Here is a 25,985-nt window from a genome sequence, read left to right on the forward strand (position 1 = left end):
AGGCACCACCTTCGCTACCACCTAGCTTCCTAAATGTTGCCCTTACCCAAATACCGGTCACAGTGCCAGATGATCTCCCATACTCTCCAAATCCACCCGCTTATCATGGCTTTCCCCAACCACCCTAGTAGCTCAATCACTCATCTTCCAATTACCTTTCCCAAAAATTGCCCTCGGTCTTATCCACCATCCCCAACAATGAACACCCACTCAAAGCTCACGATGCCCAATATTACCCCTCAGAGGTTGCCCACAAGGTTCCCAACTCATACAAGCAGGGCCCGCGGGATGAGCTTCATGGTGAAAATGAAAAGTTCACAAGAATAAAAGGGCGAGATGGGATACTCAGGAGGCTGAAAGGCATAGAACAATTCTTAAAGAACAAATAAGTAAGGGGAGACCAGGGTAGCATGGCTTACAAATAACTGTCTGTATCCCCTGGCGTTCGCCTACCTGCAGGGTTTGAAGTGCCAAAATTTAACTTGTATGATGGGTGTGGGGATCCTGTAGCCCACCTGAAGGTTTATTGTAGTGAAATGAGAAGTGTTGGCGAGAAAGATAATTTGTTGATGGCGTACTTCAGTGAGAGCATGAATGAGGCAGCTTTGGACTGGCATGCTCGTCAAGATGTCGGTAAGTGGCCTACATTGGGTGACATGGCTCAAGATTTTGTTCAAAACTTTCAATACAAATCAGGCGTTACCCCAGACCGATCCTCCATATCTAGAATGGGAAAGAAGCCAGAGGAAAACTTTAGAGAGTTTGGGCTCAGATGGAGGGAGCAGGCTGCTCGAGTCAATACCCAGATTGGTAAAGAAGAAATGGTTGAGCTTTTCCTACAAGCCCAGGGGCCCACCTACTTCAGTCATTTGATCCCGGCCCTGGGGAAGCCTTTCAATGATGTGTTAAAAATGGGGGAGCTAGTAGAAGAGGGAATCAAGTCAGGCAAAATCATGAGTTGTTCGAAAAACATTCAGAACATCCCAGTAAGCTTGGGTGGACGAAAGAAAAACAGAAAAGATGATCCAATGGGCTTTCCCGATCAACACTTCCAGCCTCGACATCGTCCCCGTGGATATCCTTATGCACCAGATGAGCCTCCCCAATTCCACTTCTCTCCACAGAACTCCCAAAGTCGTATATCACTCTCCTAGTACCCAGCTCCACAAAATGCCTATCTACCCCCACGAGTCTACCGAAACCCCCGGGATCAGGTTTCCGGCCCAATCAAGCATTTAAGAACGAGAGGTTGTGGAAGAAGAAAACCTTCACTCCATTGGGAGAGTCATATGCCAGTCTATTCCAGAGGCTACGGAAATTGGACACGTTGAAGTCGATCCAAATAAAAATGCCAAACCCCCTTCCAAAGAAGTTTGGTTTTTCTCAAAGGTGCGCATATTGCTCAGATGCCCCGGGGCATGACATAGAGAAGTGTTGGAATATGAAGAATGCAATTCAGAAGCTTATTGATGCAGGCGACATTGTCGTGCAAAATCCAGACGCAGCAGACACTAGCCAAAGTCCGTCACCTGTGCATAATGAGACGCATATGGTGGGTATGATTTATTTTTAAAAGGAATGTGAGAATTTTTCTGGGATCCTAGGAAGTCCACGTGCTACTAAGCTTTCAACGCTATCAGGGGTTGATCTTAAGAACGAGCCGGCAAAAGGAACCCAAAAGCAATTTGTTAAGAACAATGTGATGAAGACTTGTGAAATTCCTAGTATTGTTGATGCAGAAGTTAGTGGCTAAGATGTTGAGTTGGAGGATTGGAAAGACGCTCTTTTCTTGGTTAGCCAGGGAGGAGCTTTGGTGGCTTAGTTTGTTGTCATTTCTGTTGTTCGGGTTATATAAGGGTTGTAATCCGGATATTGTCTTGTGACTCAAACCCTTCTATCCTTTTATTCTGTCTAGTTCCTTTAGTCGTAGTATCTCATTTAGCGATGTCTAGGTTTGTTCCAGGGTTGTATCCCATCTTGTTTTACTTGTTTTGTTATTCGAACCGTTTCACCGTTTGTCTAATACAATGTCCTATCTTTTGTTATTTCCAGTCATTTTCTTTGTTTAGTTCTTTTCTATCCTTTCATTTTGTCTTTTGTCTAAAATGCTGGTTCTAGTGACATGACATGCATGCAAAATTCTAGGCCTGGTCTTAAAGTCAGTTTAGTTATGAAGCAATGGAATAATTTTGAAGATGATAGGGACATTTAAGGGAAATAAGTAAAGGCATTTTGAGATCACTTAAAGCCCGAACCATGTGAAATTGGGGCAGGTAGAACATAAAGAAACCCTATTGAAATGGATCATGCCGCATCGGGTGGAAGCTAAAGGCAAGTTTGCCAAATCGACAGGGGCCGTTCGTGGTAAGGAGAGTGAGAGTATTGTCCAAGGGTGCTTTGTATTCAGCAGATGTAGAAGGCGAATGTGTGGAGATGGTTATCAAGGCTGGCGCAATCAAAAGATGTTACGTATGTTTTTCTTGATTTGTTTAATTGTGTTGTTTGTACTTGGCATGTTTTGAAGATTGTAATGACGAAGGCATTTTGTTCTACTATCTAAACACCTTATCCTCCGTTACCTCTTTGACCCGTGTTTATTTTCTTTCATACCCCTCTTTCGGAATCAATAGCAAAGATCAGAAACACAAGCGTGAAAGATAAGTAAAGAAAAAGGAGAAAAGAAAAGAACGAAAAGGGAGAGAAGAAAAATGAAAATACAAAAAAGGAAAAAAAAGAATGAAAAGAAAAAAAGAAGAAAAACAACAAAAAGAGAAAAAGAAAGCAAAAAAGAGAAAGAAAAGAAAGAGAAAAGAGAAAATCACAACAACAAAGTAATTCCTATGTCATGAACTACGTTCGACCTGATTCCTTTTAAGGATACATAGGCATCCTTACAGTTCGGTCTCATCAAAAAAAAATCCAAAAGTCCCCAAGCAAGAAACTGGGGCAGAAGTTGTGGTAAGAAATCTGATTCCGAAAGTTGTGATTTTGAACCCATGTGAATTGTTTTGAGCCTTTGATATCCTTCCTTTTTAACCCTATCCAAAAGCCCACGTTACGGTCCAAAGAAAGACCTTCCGATCAGTCTTCGAGAGATGCCAAGTCAAGCAAGGAGAGGTAATCCATATCAGGGGCAACACTCTCGTCCAAGCAGAAAAATAATGAAAATGAGAGAGTCTTATTGGTGAAAACCTCACGGGCAGCGAAAGGTGATGGAAAGCTGAGAGAAATAAAAAATGAAAGAGTCTTATTGGTGAAAACCCTCACGGGCACTGTAAGGCGACGGTAAGTTGAGAGAAAGAACAAAATGAGAGAGGCTTGATGGTGAAAACCCTTCGAGCACTATAAGTCGAATAAAGATTGTGAATCAAATTGGATAATTGGAGCATTGAAGCCCAGTTTCATGGTTTAGGGGGTATAACAGGAGTTGAACATTAAACTTGCTCAACAGAATACGCTACATGTGCATGTCATGGTCATTAGAGTTGGTATCCACATCTGATAGGTTTCTACTTTGTAGTTTTCTTGTTAGGGATCATTTCTTTCCTTTGTCCTTTACTCTGTTCCTTTTGTCTTGTTTACTTCCTCTTCTTGAGTCTGTTCGGTCAAAATAAGTGAGAAATGACTTCAAAATTTGCCACCAGCTTTCCAATTTCACAAAATGGGATCTGGCCAGCACATCAAAGTGGCATAAGTCAGAAAAAAACAACAAGTGCACTGAGTTGGTAACAATCAACATGCTTTGGGGCCCATGAGAAATACAAAGGTTTGGTATATTTCAATTCGTGAATAATACAATAGATAGAGGATGTTGGGTGAACAGGTCAAAGGTATTCTCTGTGATGAGATCAACAAAGAAAGTGTTTAACTAGTGACAAGCGAGGTCTGCCAAGCAGAAATCAAAGTTATCATGACAAGTGAGGGAACAATAGACTTCAAGGCCAAGGCCAGTGATTTAAGTCAGGAAAGAACATCATGTGCACTAAGTGGATGACAATTAACGTGCTTTGGAATTCATGAGAAACACAAAGGTGCAGTATACGTCAACACAAGAGCACGATGCGACAGATGGAGGGTGTTAGGTGGACGGATCAAAGGTATTTTCGGTGAAACACAAAGGTTGGTAAATGTCAGTTCATGAAGCAATGCAACAGATAGAGGGTATTGGGCCTGAACGGAGAAGAGGTATTTTCTGTGATAATGATGACAGAGAAAGTGGTTAGTAAGGTCTTCGGTTGGAAGTCAAAGTTATCATGGGAAGTGGAGGAGCAATCGCCCTCAAATTCAAAGCCACAAACCAACCACCATATTTTAAACTAACAAGATTTTTCTTTGATTGAAACAGGGGCAGGAAATTTCGGTTGTTCCGGAGAAACCCTCCGTGGAGAAAGGCAGGCACCAAACATGCTTGATTTTGATTTTCAGGACCCTCCTAGAAAATGAGACCTAATTTAAAATTCAAAACAATTATGAGTAGTAGGATCTAGCATAAGTGCGCCCCAAAGGAACATAAGTAGCTGCAAAGTTTGCATGTTTGAGATAGGATTCAATTAGGAGCTTTCAGGACCCTCCTAGATAATGGGACTTATCTTAAAGATTTCCATTGGATAACAAGGTTTAGAGTAAGTTCTGTTGTAGGGTAATATAATTGAGCTAAAAATTGTCACTCTTAGGATAAGACTTGACTTGTGATCTTCAGGACCCTCCTGGATGATGGGATGTAGCTTTAAGACCCTCTTACATAACACGATTTAGCGAAAGTCACACCTTTAGAAGATATAAATTAGATTTATAATGGTCGTTTAATTGAGAATTGTCAGGACCCACCTGGATAATGGGATGTAGCTTTTAAATTCTCACGAATATTTTGTAGCATTGTTCAGTTTAACGCTCACATATGAGCCCAGCCACCAAACTGGGGCAGAAAGTTTTCTTTGTTTTGTCTATTTTGTTGAAGTCAGGAGCCCTCCTGGAGAGCAGTGAATACATTTCAAGTCAGCAGTCAGGAGCCCGCCTGGAGAGCAGGGAATACATTCAAGTTAACAGTCAGGAGCCCGCCTGGAGAGCAGGGAATACATTCAAGTTTAGCAGTCAGGAGCCCGCCTGGAGGTCAGGAGCCCGCCTGGAGAGCAGGGAATACATTCAAATCAGCAGTCAGGAGCCCGCCTGAAGAGTAGGGAATTCATTTCAAGTCAGTAATTAGGAGCCCGCCTGGAGAACAAGGGAGTACAATTCAAGTTTTAGCTTTCAAGTTCTTATTGATATTTGGTAATATGATCCGTTTTACACTTACATGTGTGACCAGATACCCAAACTGGGGCAGAAAAATTTTCTTTATTTTTGTCTATTTTGTTGAAGTCAGGAGACCACCTGGAGAGCAGGGAATACATTTCAAGTCAGCAGTCAGGATCCCTCTTGGAGAGCAGGGAATACATTTCAAGTCAGCAGTCAGGAGCCCGCCTGGAGAGCAGGGAATACATTCAAGTTAACAGTCAAGAGCCCGCCTGGAGAGCAGGGAATACATTCAAGTTCAGCAGTCAGGAGCCCGCCTAGAGGTCAGGAGCCCGCCTGGAGAGCAGGGAATACATTCAAGTCAGCAGTCAGGAGCCCACCTGAAGAGCAGGGAATACATTTCAAGTCAGCAATCAGGAGCCCGCCTGGAGAACAAGGGAGTACAATTCAAGTTTTAGCTTTCAAGTTCTTATTGATATTTGGTAATATGATCCGTTTTACACTTACATGTGTGACCAGATACCCAAACTGGGGCAGAAAAATTTTCTTTGTTTTTGTCTATTTGTTGAAATCAGGAGCCCACCCGGAGAGCAGGGAATACATTTCAAGTCAGCAGTCAGGAGCCCGCCTGGAGAGCAGGGAATACATTTCAAGTCAGCAGTCAGGAGCTCACCTGGAGAGCAGGGAATACATTTCAAGTCAGCAGTCAGGAGCCCGCCTGGAGATCAGGGAATACATTTCAAGTTTAGCAATCAGGAGCTCGCCTGGAGAGCAGGGAATACATTTCAAGTTCAGCAGTCAGGAGCCCACCTGAAGAGCAGGGAATACATTTCAAGTCAGCAATCAGGAGCCCACCTAGAGAACAAGGGAGTACAATTCAAGTTTTAGCTTTCAAGTTCTTATTGATATTTGGTAATGTGATTCGTTTTACACTTACATATGTGCCCAGATACCCAAACGGGGGCAAAAAAGTTTCTTTGTTTTTGTCTATTTTATTGAAGTCATGAGCCCGCCTGGAGAGCAGAGAATACATTCAAGTTTAGCAATCAGGAGCCCGCTTGGAAAGCATGGGAATATAATTCAAGTTTAGCAGTCAGGAGCCCACCTGGAGAGCAAATACAGTTCGAGTTCAACAATCAGGCGTCCACCTGAAGAAAAGGAAAAGCATCTCAGATTGCAATTCAAGTCAGCAACCAAAGAATCTCGCGGCAAGAATGCGAGTCAACAGTCCGAGGTGATCAATAGAAGTTAGTCACAATAAAGAAAAAGAGAGAAAGGCAAGAAATGAATCCAAATGCAGAAGTTGATGGAAGATGTGAACTGCTTAAGACATGGTGGAAGTCATAAGGACTACATGTCCGGTCTTGATCCAAAGAGCTGTAGAAGAACGAGCTAGCACCTGCAGCTAACAAGCGCCAAGGTTCAAATCTAAAGTCTACATGAAGAACCATTCAAGACTCAAGATCAAGCTTCAGCAGACTTATAGATAGGAATCTTGTAATTCGTAGTTGACAGGCTTAGCTAGTCTTTTTCATCTTTTGATTTTTGATGTAATAACAGGACTGCGGACCGGAACCTCGGCGGAACGGCACCTTGACCGGCTCTTCACCTCGGCATACTCCATCATCTCACTCACCTCTGAACTACACGTGGCCTGATTCCTTTATAGCCAAGGATATGTAGGCAGCTCATATACCAGGGCTCGGTCACATTCCCATTTTTTCCTAGTTTTGGTCTCTTTAAATAAGGGTCGGGTCAAAATACCTATCTAGTCGTTCTTCGTTTGAAAATGCTTCGCGTTTCCAGTCAAAGAGGGGCAGCTGTAGACATGTGATTTTTGACCCTCCCCAAGATTTTTCATATTTTAGCACGTAAATATTTAATTTAGGCCTAATATAGCTATTTCAACTATTTTTGACTACTTTCCTTTATTTTCGTCATAAAAATGAAAAATTACAAAAAATATGTTAGCTTACGTATCTTTCATAAATTTAAATAAAAAATATACAAAAAATAGTACCTTATTTTTATCCTTACATAATCTTGAAAATACAAAAAATATATAATAGTTTCATGTCAGCTTTTGCATTATGTAGTATTTTTATCTTATTTTAAAAGGAGTCGTAAGGTGTTGGATCATAATTTTAAGAGTTTTAGAACTCAGTTCTTGGCCCAATTCGGATTAGTCCATTAACCCTAGGGACCCTTCTAGACTCTTCTTTGGAATAAAAACAAACAAAAAAGACCCTAGGGACCTAATACACAAAAGACCTAGGGACTAGTTGGCAAAATATACAAAATATAGACCTAGACCTAGGGAATATAGAGGAGGGGCGAGAAAATCTGAAGGGGGGGGGGAACCTAAGGAAAAAAGATCCGAAAGATATCCTAAAGCTAGAGCGCCGCTTTCAGAGAACCCCACCCCCTCGATCGAGTATCTTCTTCTTCTTATGCCATTTTCAATGGTTTCGTCTGAAGCAAAGAGCAACGACTCCATGAGCTACTGTTCTTGAACAAAATTGAGACCCTAGCATCAGCTTCCTCTTATCCAAAAAGAAAAAATAAAAGACCTGAGCAGCTAGAAACGGAAGGGATCGAAAATTTCCAACAGTTTCTTCATCTCATAACTCCGACGACCCTCCATTGAGTCCGGTGAAAGCCGAGTTCGAACCCAGTGGTAAACTCAGCTACAAAACCATCTGAAACAACAGCTCAAAGCAGCACGAAACACACACAAAATTAGCCAAGGTTTTGAGTCGAGCCCATCGAGGTCGCCCGTTTGGTGTTCCAGTCGAAGGTTTTGCTTTCAATTTCCAGTAACCTGTATTGCCGAGGTATTTACCTGGAGTTTCTTTTCCGTTTGTGCAATCAACTACTGAAGAAAATCATTGCTTATTGAAGTGCACTTTTATTTGATATTTTTCTTAGCATGCTTTGCTTGTATGTATGAGTGTGTTCATGTCATGATTCATTCATTGTGTTTATATGTTGGGTCGTATTGATTTACTGCCTTCCTAGTGGTGTATTAAAATTCAGAATTTTATTTGTTTGCTTGTTTCTTTTGTTTTGATGAAGCAGTTTGTAAAATACTTGTTGAATTTTTATGATTAATTAGGAAGATGAAAGATCTGTTAAGACGAAATCTAATATCGGCCGTATGAATTGCATGATTTTGTTAGCTTTAAGGGGCTGTAGGCTTGGTTTGGATCCTTAAAAGAATTGATGTTCAAGTTTAAGTAAAAGGGTTGCATAATAATCCCACAGTTTAGTTCAACGCTAGTTGCTTTAGGCACGTTACAATAAAATTATCATAGCTACAAGTACGGTTCCCGTGACGTAGTTGTGATACATAATCCCAAATTCGGGGGTGCATTTCATGTAACTCGATTATAAAAACTTCAAATAATGAGACTCTGTGAAATAATTTGAGGCGTGCCGTGCCAAATAAAATCTTAAAATGCATGGCCCTCGCTTAATTAGTATTTTAAAGTCCTTAGAATTCGAGGCGTGTCATTTAGCTAATTTTTATGGCCCCCGCAAAGTTGCTAAAGCGTAGTTGCTCTAGGTGCGTCATTTTAATAAAACTACCTTCCTAAATTCGGGTGCGCATTTATGCAACCCAAATGCAAATCTCAACAATATTAAAATATGTCAAAGACCACGGGTGCATTTATGTGACGTGTTTTAATAACGTTGCAATCTTCCTAAAAATGAATAAAAGCGGTTAAAAACTAAAATTTGCACATAGGTTCATAATTGTTTAAAATCGGATAATTAAGCTGAATATAACAGTTGAGTGACCGTGCTAGAACCACGGAACTCGGGAGTGCCTAACACCTTCTCTCGGGTTAACAGAATTCCTTACCCAGATTTTTGGTTCGCGGACTGCTAAACAGAATCAATTTTTTTCTCGATTGGGGATTTGAACCGGTGGCTTGGGACACCATAAATTATCCCAAGTGGCGACTCTGAATTTTAAATAAAATAATCCCATTTCGATTGTCACTTTAAGTTGGAAAAACTCCCTTATACACCCTTCGAGGAGTGTTGGTAAAAAGAAGGTGTGACAATTCTTGATAGTAACCTAGTTCAACTGTTGATAATCAATGCACATCCTCGTAGAACTATCCTTCTTCTTCACAAAAAACATCGGTGCACCCCAAAGAGAAACACTCGATCTAATGAATCCTTTATTAAATAAATTTTGCAATTGCTCTTTCAATTCCTTCAACTCGGTTGGAGCCATATAGTATAGTGTGATAGAAATAGGCTAAGTGCCCGGAACCAAGTGAATACAAAATTCAATATCTATAATGAGTGACATGCCCAGTAAATCCGTCGGAATCATCTCCGAAAACTCTCTCACAACTGGTACTAAATCTACAGAAGGAACCTCCGCACTATAATCTCGAATGTAAGCCAAATACGCTAAACACCCTTTCTCAACCATACGTCGAGCCTTCAAAAATGAAACTACCCTACTCGTAGAATGGCCAAGGCCCCTCTCCACTCTTCTCTAGGCAACCCCAGCATAGGTAAAGTCATATTCTTGGTGTGATAATCCAAGATAGCATGATACAGGGATAAATGCCCCAACTGCAAACACTCTTGGGGTCTGATATCTATGAGTCATCTACTCGGGATTACGAGTAGCGGGATTCTGAGCTCCTCCCCCGGCCTAAGAAATAGCTGGTGCCATAGAAAGCACCCTTTCTAGAACCATGCTCTTCATAACGTCAACCATGCAGACCAAAGCGTTCTAAAGCACTAGGCTAATGATGAACCCCTCTAGGACCCAAGCTAGCCCTACCGGCTCAACCTAGATTGGAATCTGCTCATCCTCTAGAGCTATCTGAGGCTTTATTGACGTTGTTCTAGCACAAGCATGAGTAGCTGCAGGTGTTGTTGCACGTTCCCTAGGCTAGGTTCTACGTCTGCCTCTGCCCCCTCGTGGCGGCTATAACTTGGGGCTCCGGCTCCTGATCGGCTACGGCTAACACATATTTTCTCACTATTTGTAAGAGAATAAGAGAATGGAGATTGAAACTCAGGATAGAACAAAGTTACACGATATAGAAAGAAAGAAAGTGAAGTTTCCTAAAAGTCTGATAGCCTCTCGAAGATAAGTACATACATCTCTGTACCGATCCTCAAGACTCTATGAAGCTTGCTCATGACTCGTGAAACCTAGTGCTTTGATACCAACTTTTCACTATCCAAAATCCCAACAAGACATCGTGATGACGCCTAACACTACTTGCTAGGCAAGTCAACACTCAACCACAACAAGAGATATAAAACTAACATATAACAGCATGTGAATGAGAGTAAAATCCCTACAATTCACAATGAGTCTAAACCAAACGACCATCAAAGTAACCTCCCAAGATTTGGTATCACTCAGTACATGAACATCTAAAGATTTACTAAATGCATAGTCTGAAAGAAATATAATATCATTTGATACAATTAAATAGTAATAGAAATTACAAAAATGTGACTTAAAGGCCTTTAGACGAGAATGCAACACTACCTTGAGTCTCCTTGTAGTCCAAGCTATGCTCCCTTTTGAATGTCGCTAGGGCCAATGCCCAAATATGCACAAAAAGTATAAAAGTATAGTATGAGTATAACTGACCCCATGTACATAGTCAATGTCGAGCCTAATCCCGATAACGTAGTGATGAGGATAAGACAAGACACCTACCCTATAAATCGTGCATTTAAATAACAAGAGATAGAACAAGTAAGATAACATGTGGAATTAACCAGTTAGATAGCAAGTGAGATGACAAGTAAGATAACAAGTAAGATGGCAAGAAATATAACAAGTGAAACGACAAATGAGATAACAAGTGAAATAACAAGTAAGATGGCAAGTGAAGAAGTGCAAGGACTAGTGAAGAAACGACAAAGAGAAATAACGACCATATTTTCTCAAATAACACAACCAAATCTTTCGTAACAACTCAAATTCGGGAGAATAACAAGGCACCCATGAAGCAACATAGACAAGTCCTCAATCCTCATAGTAAAAGCAAAGAATAAAAGAGCATGTAAAATAGCATGGTAACCTTCTTCGTGCATTTCTCTCTCAACCTCACAATTACGGAAACACCGTTTTGCATATTTACTCTTTCTCACAAGGACAGAAACACCTTTCGTGCAATAATGATAATATCAAGAAACATGAAACCACCATTCGTCCATAATCACTCTTCCTCACAAGACCCTTCTTGCAATTTAATCTTCTTCACCAAGCATAAATATATAAAACAATACCAAGCAAGGTGGGAAGCACCAACAACACCAAGAATAGTGATTAAATATAACACACTACATGGTAACCATCACTTTTACACAAATAGCCAAGACAACATTTCAAGAATTTTAACGCCCAATATCTCAACAAACTCAACATAGCTAATAACAAGAATAAGAACAACCAATGAGTTCCATAATCTATTTAGAGCATGGAAGACATAATGCATAAAGCAACATAACATAAATAAAGCTATTCTACCTGCATACTTAACACATAATAAATGTATATTCACTCGTCACCTTGCATATGCGCCACCCCCAACACATGTAGCACGTAGCAAATAGACCTAATTACATCCTAATTTTCTCAAATCAAGGTATACCAAGATACTTACCTTTTTCGGATAAAGTCAACTTTCCAATATGGCCTTGCCTTTAAAACAAGCCTCCAAACCGCTCGAATCTAGTCAACCAATATTTAGATAAGTCAAAACAAGCTTTGGGAACTACCATAGTATAAAAAGAGTTCGATCTTTAATATAATTGGAAAAGTTAACAAAAGTCAATCCAGGCCTACTTGGTCGAATCGAAATCAAGAATAAATTTCTATTACCCATTCATCCCGGAGTCCAAATATATAATTTATTTTGAGATCCGACCTTAAATCGAGGTTTAAATCTCTAAAATAAAAAATCTATATTCTACCCAAAATCCTATTTCAACTGTATGAAATCCTAGATATAGGGGTGAAAATCTATGGGGAATAATAGAAATTAATAAAAAATAAGTTAATGTTACTAACCTATGAAGTTGGGAAAAAAAAAATCCTCTCCAAAATCACCTCCTTACATAGTTTAGGAAATTCAGAAATTCCTTATTTTTATCGTAGCTGCGGATATCGCAATTATGAACTAGCTTGCAAATGAGAACCATTGGTCGCATTACGAAGAGGGCTTGAGCCATAGAGTCACAAATGTGACACTTGCTTCTCAATTGCGAGCATCGCAACGCAATCCGAGCTTCGCAATTACGAAGTTGACCTCCCCTTCCCAAACTTCGCAAATACGAGGTGTTGTTCGCAATTGCGAATCTCGGATTTGCTAGCAGCTCATCCCAATTGCGATGACTATAGCGCCAACAATGGAAACTTAGCAAAATCAACACAAAACTAATTCGAAACTCACGTGAGCCCCTCGATCTCCATTCCAAACATCCATACAAGTATATAAACCTCACACAAACTCGCTCGTAAGCTCAAAATATCAAAATAACATCTACAATCAAGAATCAAGCATCAAAACTCAAAGATGCAAATTCCAACTTTCAACAATAAGTGTCGAAACGGCCTCAGGTCACCCGGAACCCAAACCAAACATACGTACAAGTCCAAAATAATCATAGAAACCTATATAAATAGTTAAATATTAATCCGAGGTTGTTAGAGTATTGATCGTGGTTAATTCTAACAACTTTAAAGTTGAGAAATCAAGATTTCATTGTAAAAACACATTTAATATTTTCAAAAATTAAAACGAACCATGCACACAAGTCATAAGTCATCAAATGAAGTTATTTAAGGTCTGAAATCACGAAATGGGTTAGAACTCAAAACGATCTATCAAGTCGTTACAAAGCTGAGAGAAATTTGGGCCAAAAAAAAATTCTGATGAAGAAAAAATGGACAAAAATGTAATTTTACGACGAAGCTTCGGCGATTTTCCGTCGGAGCAGTGGTGGTTGGCAGCAAAGATAGATGGTGGCCGTTGGGTGGGAAGGGGACAATAACAACTTGCGTTTGTGTGAGGGAGAAGACAAAATCCTTAATTTTGTGAGAGTTGTTGAAGATTGTATATGTTTTGTGAAGAAACTATTGTTGGGTTTTGAAAATAGAATAGTATTACTACTAATTACGGTAATTAGGGTCCTATTTTTAGCATATATATATATATATATATATATATATATATATATAGGAAACTAACCAAAGTGCATTGGCACCTACTCATTCCAGCTACACTATCCGTTGATGTAGTTCATACTTCCAGACCTCCTGCTTCTAAAGCTTCAATTGAAAGAGAAACCAACAAATCAATTAACTTCAACAAATGGCCACATGCTCAAGGTTGCCCATGGCATCCTCAGTTCCATGCTCTTCATCGCCACTTAAACACCGAAGTTTTAGCACACTATGTGCAGGCAATAGCAAAAATAGTACCAAAATTCCAATGCCTCCAATGAACCCTAAGGATCCCTTCCTGAAGAAGCTCGCCTCAGTTGCTGCCAGTAATCCATAAGCACTATTCAATCGGTCCCCAAATTCTGATACGCCACCCTACTTAGACATTTATGTCTCCCCTAAGCTTATGGCTACTGCCTGAAATTGAGTATGTTTTGAATCGGTAGGGATTCTGTTTGTAAATTGATAAATCTGTTGCATTTTCAACTCTGATGGTCTGCTTCTCCAATTGCTTTCCAGCACTGCCATTAATGTTTATTATTTGACTTTATTGTTTTGCCTTTATCTTTAACTACTCAAGTTTTGACTCCTCTAAAGGTAGATTGTTTTGTTTTCTGATTGGTGCAGTTTGGTTTGTCATTTTGTTTCTTGAATTAGGCGGAGAGGTCAGTTTCATACAACGAGCACAGGCCAAGGAGGCCTCCACCAGACTTGCCCTCATTATTGCTCCATGGTAGAATAGTTTACATTGGTATGCCGGTATGTTCATCATGTTTTTTTTTCTCAGCTGCTATGTGGTTATTTCTTATTTTCTGCAAAAATTATGCATTAGGTAATTGAAAATAAGGCTGATTTTCATCTTCGTCCATCAAACTACTTATCTAAGGTTCTTCTTGTGTTAGTTGGACAGTAATTCTGACAGCTATACTGGTGTCAAACTAAATATACTTTCTGGGATGAATCCCTCACCCCCCCCCCCCCAATCAAAAGGAAAAATAAATAGAGAGACACAAACACATTCTACTTCCTGTAAGAACTAGCATGATCAGATTTACAATATTTGAAACACACTATTTTGACTTGAAACAGTAGAAGTCATTAACGAATTAAAGATGTAGCTAGTATTATCAAAGGCGAAAAGCGCGAAAAAGCTCTAGGTTCTGTCGGGGCTTTAAGCACAAAGCACAAATAAAACGTGAGTTTTAATGAAGAAAGACGTGAATGGAGAAAAACTACAAATATATATGTGTAGTCCAAGACTAATATCTATAAGTATGAATACCAAATATATGGACAAAGAAATTGAAGAAAATTTACAAGATATGAATACCAAATATATGGACAAAGAAATTGAAGAAAATTTACAATAAAGTGAAATATCAATTGTGTAGTATCGCGTCTTCTGGATTACGCTCGTTAGCAAGGAAAAGTATGTCTTAGAGACTTGATGATAACACTGAAGCGCCCGTTAAGCGAGGTGAAGCGCTCAGCATGTTTTGAGCCTCGCTTCAGGGCTTAAGTGCGCTTGAAGTGCGTCTATGATGACACTAGATGCAGCTGATAATCTCATCATGCAATGTCTTGAGAGGATATTTAGGCAAACTTATCTCTAGGTATAACATCAATAGCTGATACAATAGCCTTTGGCACTATGGTCTTCCTAAGATGATTTATGAACTAATGCCTCTTCTCAATTCTTTGGCTGTCGGAGAAATGAAACAAACTTTTGAAGCACTGGAAAAGGGCTAACATGTATGTGGAAGCTTTTGAAGTCTTTTTTAATAGTTCTTTAGATTTATTAAGTAGAGTGATCTCTCTTTTTACTGTAATTGCAAACATCTTAACTCTAAATTCTGAAGTTGCAACAGCCTTCTACAAAAGTGGTTTCTGTTAAATGTTGGTAATGAGATTTTTGTTTCTTTTACACTACGAAAACTGGATGCAAGAAATCGACATTCTCTAACTTAATCATTTCCTTTCTTTTCTGTATAATAGCTTTTCAATATGATTTTTAATGAATGACATCTTAAAAGTTTTGACACGAAGAAAAGCTTTAAAGGAAGGAGATTTCTATAATGGTCCAGTATACCTAAGGGTTACATTGAAATATAAGAAGCTAGAGGGAAAGATGTTGTAATTTTGAATTGGGAAGAATCCAACTTTGAAGCAAGAATTTGCAAGAGTTGGAGCCTATCCGTTTACCCACAATCTCCTGTTCTGGATGATACGTGTTTGCTTGTAGATGTATGTTGCTCCAACACTTAAAAAAGAAAAGTTAGAGAAAAAAGGAAACAAGATGGTTAAGTGTCAGAAATTCACATAGTTGAAGGATTAATGACAGTTTGTGGAAAATAATCAACGAAACTACAGCTAGACCTCTCTATAACAACATCTCTGTATAACAACCATTCACTATACAACCCAAGTTTTCTCGGAAATTATTTTTTAAGTTATATTTTATCTCTCTGTTAGTTTGATAGTTAAATAGTAGTAAATAATCCTAATCCCATATGTATTAGGAGTAGGACATATATTATATATATAGGGCTCATTGTATCATTGTAATTATTAATCAATAATAGTTTCTCCCGTACATTCTCACATGGTATCAGAGCATTAGTGAGAAAACATCGCTGTGCGTCATTCTAGCGTTAACCGAGAAGAAAGAACTTAGTCATCGTGCAATTTTTCCGGTGACCTAAGGCCTGTCTACGTGCAAGTCACTTTCTGTCGGTGTTGTGCAAAAACCAACACCACCACGAGGTAGATCACTCCTCGGCGACCAACCCGTTAAAATTTCTCCGGCAGAAAAGCTGCCACGCGCCTCCATGCGCCGGCAACAGAAATTTTCCGGCAAAGGTTCTGACCCACGCTCGGGCGCGTGGGCCACTTTTCGGCCATTTTTTCGCGAAACTCCTTCAGGATAGCTTGCTCTCCTCATAATTCCGAGCCTACCCATCTAGTTCAAATCAAATTCTGACCACTTTTATATTTTTCCGGCGTGAACAACGATTTTTCCGGTGTGAACAGTAATTCCCAAAAAGAATTTGCTTTATTCCTGGCGTAAACATTACAATGGCATTCATATCACAAGCCTTTGACTCACAATCCACTGGATCCAATGCAATTCATATGGTTTCTATACCGGATTATATGGAGTTCCTTCAGTATAAAACATGTAAACAAACATCTTCAGGATAGCTTCCGTTGTTCAAATAGATAGTAGCGTGACTTGTGTCTCCCAATCTTCAACCTCTGAGTCTTGGGTCATTGATTCCGGTGCATCTGATCATATTTTTGGTAACAAATCTCTTTTCACTAGTATTTCATATTCTCAATCTCTTCCAATAGTCACAATGGCCAATGGGTCTTAAGCCATGGAAATTGCAATAGGTCAAGTAAGTTCACTTCCTTCCTTACCTTTAGACTCAGCTCTTTATGTTCCTGGTAGTCCTTTTAATCTCATAGCCATTAGTCGCTTAGCCAAATTACTTAAATCTGCTGTTTTATTTCTTGATAACCTTGTTTTTATACAGGAACGAGGTACAGGGCGGATCATTGGTACCAGACGTGAATCAGATGGATTTTATTACCTTATCCTTGCAAAATCACATGGATTCACATCTTGTCTTCCTCCAATAACTTGTCCCGTTACTGATTCACCAAATTTATTACATAAACGGTTAGGACATCTCAGTTTGTCAAAACTTCAGAAAATGGTACCTGGCTTATCTCACTTGTCCACTCTAGAGTGTGAGTCATGTCAGCTTGGTAAGCATACCCGCTCCCATTTCCCGCGGCGTCTTGATAATCGAGTAGAGTCACCTTTTACTTTAGTCCATTCAGATGTTTGGGGTCCTAGTCGGGTCAGTTCTACCTTGGGATTCCGCTACTTTGTCAGTTTCATTGATGATTATTCCAGGTGCACTTGTATATTTTTGATGAAAATTGAGTTATTTTTTATTTTCCAGACCATTCACGCTGAAATTCAAAATCAATTTGGGGTTTCTATCTGCACATTTCGTAGTGATAATGCCCTAGAGTATTTGTCTTCCCCATTTCAACAGTTTATGAACTCACATGAGATTATTCATCAAACATCTTGTCCGTACACATCCCAACAAAATAGGGTAGCTGAAAGAAAGAATATACATCTTATTGAAATTGCTCGTACCCTACTCATACAATCTCATGTTCCGCTGCGTTTTTGGGGGGTGCAGTTCTTACATCTTGTTATCTTATTAATCGTATGCCATCTTCAGCTATCCAAAATCAAGTTCCATTCTCTGTCCTGTTTCCCCACTTACCTTTGTTCTCTCTTTCACCCCGTGCCTTTGGGAGTACGTGCTTTGTTCATGACCTTACTCCAGGAAAAGATAAATTAGCTCCTCGTGCTCTTAAATGCATATTTCTGGGTTACAGAGAATGCAAAAAGGATATCGATGTTATTCTCCTGACCTTCAGCGATTTCTTATGTCTGCTGATGTTACCTTCTTTGAAACCCAATCATACTTCACAGGTCTAGTTAATCAGTTAGATATTTTTGAGGTGCTACTACTTCCTTCTTTTGGAGATTCAGTCCCTATCTCCCTTTCATCTTCCTCCATAGCTCCACCACCTACAGTTCCAGTTGCAGCTGCACCACTTATAGCTTCAGTGCCACCACCGAGTCCAGTGCCACCACCTAGTCCAGTTCCACCAACTATAGCTCCAGTGCCACCGCCTAGTCCAGTTCAACCTTCTATAGTTCCACCACTCCTAACTTATCATCGTCGTCCGCGCCCAGCATCAGGCCCAGCTGATTCACGTCCTGCACCTGACCCTGCTAATACTGCGGACTTGTCTCCTCTTAATCAACCGATTGCACTACGAAAAGGTATACGGTCCACACTTAATCCTAATCCTCATTATGTCGGTTTAAGTTACGATCGTCTGTCATCATGCCATTGTGCATTTATGTCATCTTTGTTCTCTGTTTCCATCCCTAAGTCTATAGGTGAAGCACCGTCTCATCTCGGATGGCGGCAGGCTATGATTGACGAGATGTCTGCTTTACATGCGAGTGGTACTTGGGAGCTTGTTACTCTTCCTTCGGGGAAATCGATTGTTGGTTGTCGTTGGGTGTATGCAGTCAAAGTTGGTCTAGATGGCCAGGTTGATCGACTTAAGGCTCGTCTTGTTGCCAAAGGTATACTTAGATATTTGGACTCGATTACAGTGATACTTTCTCTCCCGTGGCTAAAATTACATCAGTCCGCCTTTTTCTATCCATGGCTACTGTTCGCCATTGGCCTCTCTATCAGTTGGACATTAAGAATGCTTTTCTTCACGGTGACCTTGAGGATGAGGTTTATATGGAGCAACCACCTGGTTTTGTTGCTCAAGGGGAGTCTAGTGGCCTTGTATGTCGGTTGCGCCGGTCCCTCTATGGTCTAAAGCAGTCTCCTCGAGCCTGGTTTGGTAAGTTCAGCATAGTTATTCAGGAGTTTGGCATGACTCGTAGTTAAGCTGATCACTCTGTATTTTATCGACATTCTGCTTCAAATCTCTGTATTTATCTGGTCGTTTATGTTGACGATATTGTTATTACCGGCAATGATCAGGATGGTATTAGTAAGTTGAAGCAACATCTCTTTCAGCACTTTCAGACTAAGGATCTGGGCAGATTAAAGTATTTTCTGGGTATTGAGGTTGCTCAGTGTAGCTCAGGTATTGTGATCTCACAACGGAAGTATGCCTTAGATATTCTTGAGGAGACAGGAATGACAGGTTGTAAACCTGTTGACACTCCGATGAATTCGAATTCTAAACTTATGCCAGGACAGGGGGAGCCTCTTAGCGATCCTGCAAGATATAAGCGGTTGGTTGGTAAATTAAATTACCTCACAGTAACTATACCTGACATTTCCTTTCCTGTGAGTGTAGTGAGTCTGTTTATGGATTCTCCCTATGATAGTCATTGGGATGCAATTGTCCGCATTCTTCGGTATATAAAATCAGCTCCAGGCAAAGGCTTATTGTTTGAGGATCGAGGCCATGAGCAGATCCTTGGATACTCAGATGCTGATTGAGCAGGATCACCTTCTGATAGACATTCTATGTTTGGATATTGTGTCTTAGTAGGAGGAAATTTGGTGTCTTGGAAGAGCAAGAAACAGAATGTGGTTGCTCGGTCTAGTGCAGAAGCAGAATATCGAGAAATGGCTATGGCGATATGTGAGCTAATTTGGATCAAACAGTTGCTCAAGGAGTTGAAATTTGGTGAGATTAGTCAGATGGGACTTGTGTGTGATAATCAAGTTGCTCTTCATATTGCGTCAAATCCAGTGTTCCATGAGAGAACTAAACACATCGAGATTGACTGTCACTTTGTTAGAGAAAAGATACTCTCTGTGAGCACGTGATTTTTGCCCTATATATGAATAATTCCCAAAAATTCAAACAAAATAATTTTTGTGCATTTTGGTATCATTTTCTGATATTGGTTGCGTTTTATTTGTGCATGTTAATTCATAAAAAATATGCATTTGCATTTAGGATATAATTTCATACTTTTAGGATCAATTAGGGGTTGGTTTATTTTAGAACCAAGCATGAAAAATTACAAAAAAAAATAGTTCATTTTTGCATTTTTATTGTTTTAATCGTGAATTTGTCGAAAAATAGGTTTAAAATAATTTCATAATTTAATTAGTGTAGCTTTGGAATATTAGGATTTTATTTTAATTTTTAATTTTTGCATATTTATAAATAAAGGGGCCTTTAATACAAAGCCACAATTGGGCTCTTTCAATTGAATTCCACCACAACCCAAAACAATGTCATCCGCCCAGGCCCAATGTCACCCCATCCGGACCCAACCCTCTTTCAACCAAACGACGCCGTTTGGCGTTGTTAAATCTGAGCCCTTAATCATGTTAATCCAACGGCCCATAACCCTTCCCCATTTGACATAAAACTGTCCGAATAAACCTCTAACCCTAGAGACATCAGATCTTCTTCCTCGTACCAATCTCCATCCCCGCCGGAACCTCGACGCCGGCAAACGATTTCCATGCCAAAAAGCCCCAAATTAACACCATAGATCCCCCATGAATCCCTCTTTCCATTCCTACCATTGGTTTCCCTCGAATATTGCCGGAGCTCGTCGAATCTCCGATTGAAGTTTTCCAGCCAAGTCGCAAACTCATCCAAACCGGCCCAAAATCACACCACACCATCCCCAGACTTCCCTCAACCCAAATCCATGACCATCTTCCTTCGAATCTCGGTGAAGCGGCTCGAATTTCAGATCTAGAATTTCTGGCCAAAACCCTAACCCAAAATCTTTGTGATTTTGGACCGTAATATCCTTAACCATGTGTTCTCTTGTAAAAACACATGGTTAGGGATGTTATGTGTCAAAAATCTGGAAAGATTCGGATGTCAGCAACTGGCCAGAGTTTCTCGTGCTTCAGTGAGCTTTCTTGTTTCTTTTTACTTGCATGGTCGAAGTTTTAGTTATAGTTTTGATTTCAGTAAGTGTTCTGTTAATTTTACTATTTATTATTGTGTATTAGTATAGTTTAAATTTTCTTTGTTCCTTGTTCTATCTGTTTTAATCAGTGAAACATCTTCGCATTTTTAGTTTTGTTTTAGTTTGATGCATGTGTCATTTGTTAGTTAATCATAGTTTTAATTTCAGAATCGGCATAATTGATTAGTTTGGATTCGATACCATTCTGTCCATTAAATGTTAGCTAGATGTTTAGATTAATTTCAATTTCTTTTTAGTTCTGAATTTGATGTTCGAATGGTCGATTGTGAGTTTATTGGTTAAAAGTTAGTTTATTTTCATTTAATGTTGACTATTAGCTTAAACTTTGCTTTGATTGATCCTGGTCTCCTGGTTTTTCTAAGTTGTTTGGGTTTGGGTGATTGAATAATTGGGATTGGTTAGTTCAATTGGTTAATTTTTGAGTTCTAATTAATCAGTCCTAGTTAGTTTTGAATTAATTTAGATTGGTTATAGCTGTTGAGAATGTAGGTAGAATCAGTAACTTTGAGAAGCTTTCAGGGGTAGTTTAGGCATGGAAAAGGGTAATTCTGATAAGAATAGTAATTTTAAAGTAGGGGTAAGGGTAGTATAGGTATTGTGGGGGTAGAAGAGCATCCTAGGGCCTTCTAGAAGGGTACTTTAGTGTAGGTGTTAGCACAATAGAGGGATTTACTTGTTGAGCAAGTCAAAAATAAAGGGACTAAACTGAAAATAAGGAGGGACTAAAAAGAAACCCAAAATCTGATTGACCCTCTTGTATCACCTATAAAAGGGCATCAAGTGCCTTGAGGAAGGGGATTGAATTTTCAGCCCAAAAATCCCCACCAAAAGCTCTCCTCCTTGCTTTCAATTTCAGCTAGCATTTCAATTCCAATACTTAAGAAAAAACATCAAAAAATGGAAAAATCAAAAACAGTTTTACTATTTCATCACTAGTGTTAGTGATTCTCAGTCCTTCCTTGGGCATTCCTCATTCCAGCTCAAGGTTCTATTTCTAAAAGTGTTCGGGAGTGATTATGACTGATTCAAGTGAGTTTGGGGCCTATTAGCTTGGACTTCAGTTGAGATTTAGGTCCAGTAGGATTTCAGAGGCATCTAGGCTCAGCTGTGAGGGCTAGGAGTGCATTTTAAGTGTGTGTTGGACTGATCTGTTGAGTCTGCTTATATTTCTGATTTTTGAAAATCATTTCCTGGCCTGTTCTGTGATGATATACTGCTGAGTTTTGTTGTTGTTGCTGTTCAAAGTAGCTGACTTCTTTTCTTCTCATATTTTCCCTTATCCAGGTACACAATTGTATCTCTGATGACTGTGAGCTAAAGTGTGCAGAAACGAATTTATGTGAAGAGTGAATTTACTTGCAGAATTGAGTTCTGATTTAACTAATTTCCAGATCTACGTATTCAGTTTTTAGTTCATGGATATTGTTTAAGTTTTGCTTGCTTTTGTGTTAAATGGACTATATAAACTGTTATGTTTCGGATTCATGTGATTACTATAAAGTGAGCACTAGTGTTAGTTGATTACATGATAGGTTGATAGCAATGTTGGCGTGAATTAATTCAGAAGTAGTTAGTCTGCTTTGTGTTGTTGAAATGGTGTCTACAGCTTGGTTCTCACCTTAATGATATCTGAGGACTCACTGGAATACCAGTAGATAAATTAGTCTGTGCATAAAACTGGAATTCAATTGACTAATATCCCTTTAATTCGAGTAGATGCGTATTGTTTCCCCTCTGCTATAATTATTGAACACTTAAAATAATTTAGGGGTAATTTCAGTGGGCGTTTGGCTGAACTAAATCGAGGCTTCGCTGGGCTCAGCGATAAGCCATCTCAGGCTGTCACACGGACTGCCTTCATGAGTTTGGGCTTCCTAGGGGATTCGATCCCAGGTGCTGTTATCTGTCACCTGGGCTTTCCTTTCTCCTGCCTGACCGAATTTTTGGGCCGTTTCTGAAGCCCATCAGTAGTCCAGCTCATTGTTGAGGTTGGACTACTGAATTTTAGTGCATAATCTCAGTTCGGTTTTCACGTAATTAAGTTTTCTTTCTTCTTTTAGGGACAATTGATCAATAGAAAATTGTAGTGACTCTCAATTGGGCCTTTTTAATAAAATGTTGAGACGAACCTCGCCAAACAAAATCATGTATGCGGGGCCCTCAACTTGGAAAGGTTGTTGAGTAAATTCCACAGCCTTCCCCAAAATAATAATACGTTAGAATATTTAGGCACGATTTAATTAAATCACTTTCTTAAATTCGGGTGCGTATTGATGCGGCCCAAATCTAAATCTCGACGAAGTCGAAATGTGTTGACAACCGCGGGTGCATTGATTGCGACGTGGTTCGAAACGCGTTTTCACGACGTCGTAATTCTTTTAAAATAAATAATGATAAAAAGTGGTTTATGAATAAAAGGCACATAAGTTAGGAGGTATTAAAATCAGATAAAATCAAATGCAACAGTTGAGCGACCGTGCTAGAACCACGGAACCCGGGAATGCCTAACACCTTCTCCCGGGTTAACAGAATTCTTTACTCGGATTTCTGGTTCGCAGACTGTTAACAGAGTCATATGTTTCCTCGGGTCGGGATGCAACCGGTGACTTGGGACACCATTATTCTCTCAAGTGGCGACTCTGAATAATTAATAATTAAATCCCGTTCTGATTGTCCTTTAAGTTGGAAAAAACTCCCTTATACTCCCTTCCGCGAGGTGTAGGTAAAAAGGAGGTGTGACAGCTCTGGCGACTCTGCTGGGGACCGAACCCAGAATCTCTGGTTCAGGGTTCAGAATTCGAGCTTAGATAAATTGTTGTATTTGGTTGTATCTGATTTTCCTACATGCTTTGTGCTGAATGTGCTAAATGTTACCGCTTTGATATTATCTAAACTATATATAAACTGTGCCAACACCCTTCTCTCTTCACCTTTGGGGATGTGCTTACTGGGTGAGACTCCCTATTCTGTTAGTGTCATACCTTGAAATAAGAAAGAGGCCGGACAAGTTACGAAGCCGGATGGCCTTTTGGTTCCCGGTAAGTTGCCCCCCCCTCGACTTGAGTTGTCCGCTCGGGTACACAGTCTAGAACACCGACTCAGGTTTTGAAAATAGGATAATGTGACTTCATGCCGGATCCCTAGTAGGAACGATTATTTGCATCATGCTGCATTTGACTTAGGGGACTCAACACAGGGGTTGGGTCCGTCTAGGGCTAGCAACCTGAAATGAAAGGACCATCCTGATACATCCTACTTGCTCTGTACATATGTTTGTTTCGAACCTACATGCTGACCGGTTTCTGAAACTGGGGAACGTTGAAAAATCGAAAAAAAAGAGAAAAAGAGAGAAATAACAGTTAGGGAGTTAATTGATTATTTTGGAAAAATCAATGACCAAGTACTGTTGAAACTTTGCCGAAATTTTGAGAAAACGAAAAAAAAAAAGAAAATAGGAAAAAGAGTCTTATTTTTGGACAGTTGTTTGTTGAAAAAATGGAAAAGAGTCTTTATTTTAGTTTGGAAAATAGGTTGTTTTATTGTTTGTTAAAAAAAAAAGTCGTTATTTTGTCTTGTTTTCAAAAAATAGAAAAGGAAAATAGTTTGTCTTGCCATGAAAAAATGAAAATAAAAAAGAGTCTTGTTTTAAAATGGTTCGGTTAATTTGCCCGAACTACGCCGGTTTGATTCTCACAGGGTGTGGGATACGTAGGCAACCCTCATCGGGTCCAACCTTTCCTTTGCAAAAATAGCCAAAAAATGTCAAAATTTTTATTTCCTCGTAAATAAGTTGGGTGATGCCGTTTTGTCAAAAATAGCCAAATGTTCCCAAACGGAACGCCAAAAATAGCCAAATGTTCCCAAACGGAACGCCGGAAGGCTTCCCTTGCATAAATAGCCACCTTTGGTCATGTTTTTATTTTTTTACCCTCACAGCCTTAAGTTTTCGTCCTCGAGGCGTTGAAAGGCCGTGTTGCAATACCGGGTCTTTTATCTTAAAAAAAAAAAGTAAAGAGTTGTAAATAAGTCAAGTAAGGCCGTCTTGTCATAAATAGTCGAATGTCCCCAAGAGGAACACTGGAAGGCTGACTTTGCAAAACGGCCATCTTGGTCAATTTTTGATTTTTGACCGGTTGACTTTCGCAGCCTTAAAATCTTTGTTCCCGAAGTGCTGAAAGGCCGCGTTTGAGAATCGAGTTCTTCATTTTTAAAATCTGAAAATATATAGGTAATTTTATTTTGAGTCGAAAATATAGATAGTTTTTTTTAGTCGAATAAAAGTTTTTCTTTTGCTTAATCGCCTTAATAAATGTGCAGGATGAGCACGATGCTGAATGAACCTTTTTCAATAATGACCAAAATTCCTTTTGAGTTGCGATTATGGTGGAATGATTTAGGCAAAGAAGGGCAAGACGAAGTGAAAAAGTATTTGAAAGATCTCCCAGATTTATTAGACATTCAACCTCGGGGGGATATTATCAGGGCATTGGTCGTTTATTGGGATTCGGCACATAACGTATTTCATTTTTCGGACTTTGAGCTCACCCCGACATTGGAAGAAATAGCGGGGTACATCGGAAGTGATCAAGCTCCGTTGCGGTTCAAATACTTAATTGCTCCCAGGGCCATTACCGTGCACCGGTTTTTGGATTCCTTGAAAATACCCCGAACAGTTCATCATCCAGATTTTGCAAAGGGTTTCTGCATTTTTCACTTCATATATGATAGATATGGCCACGTGGGCGGGTTCAATAATCCAGACTTTAAGCTATGCAGTAGAAGTAACCGACAAAAATGGGAGGAACACAGACGGGTGGCTTTTATGATAGCCTTTTTGGGCCTCATAGTATTTCCAAGGAAAGATGGAGATATTGATTTGAAAGTAGCTGGGGTCGTCAGTACCTTGCAAACCATGGGGAAAAGCACTTTAGCACCTATGATGGTGGCTGACATCTTCTGGGCTCTCACTGCTTGCAAAGCTGGGGGAAATTTTTT

General features: G+C 39.6%; 1 pseudogene; it reads left to right on the top strand.

The window, feature by feature from the left end:
- The first annotated feature begins 13,542 nt into the window (after nt 1-13,542).
- The window catches only part of LOC104230928 (ATP-dependent Clp protease proteolytic subunit-related protein 3, chloroplastic-like), a 45,409-nt pseudogene continuing 32,966 nt past the window's right edge, over nt 13,543-25,985 (top strand).

The sequence above is a fragment of the Nicotiana sylvestris genome, chromosome 10 (genome assembly GCF_000393655.2).
Source record: "Nicotiana sylvestris chromosome 10, ASM39365v2, whole genome shotgun sequence".
Classification (NCBI taxonomy): Eukaryota; Viridiplantae; Streptophyta; class Magnoliopsida; order Solanales; family Solanaceae; genus Nicotiana; species Nicotiana sylvestris.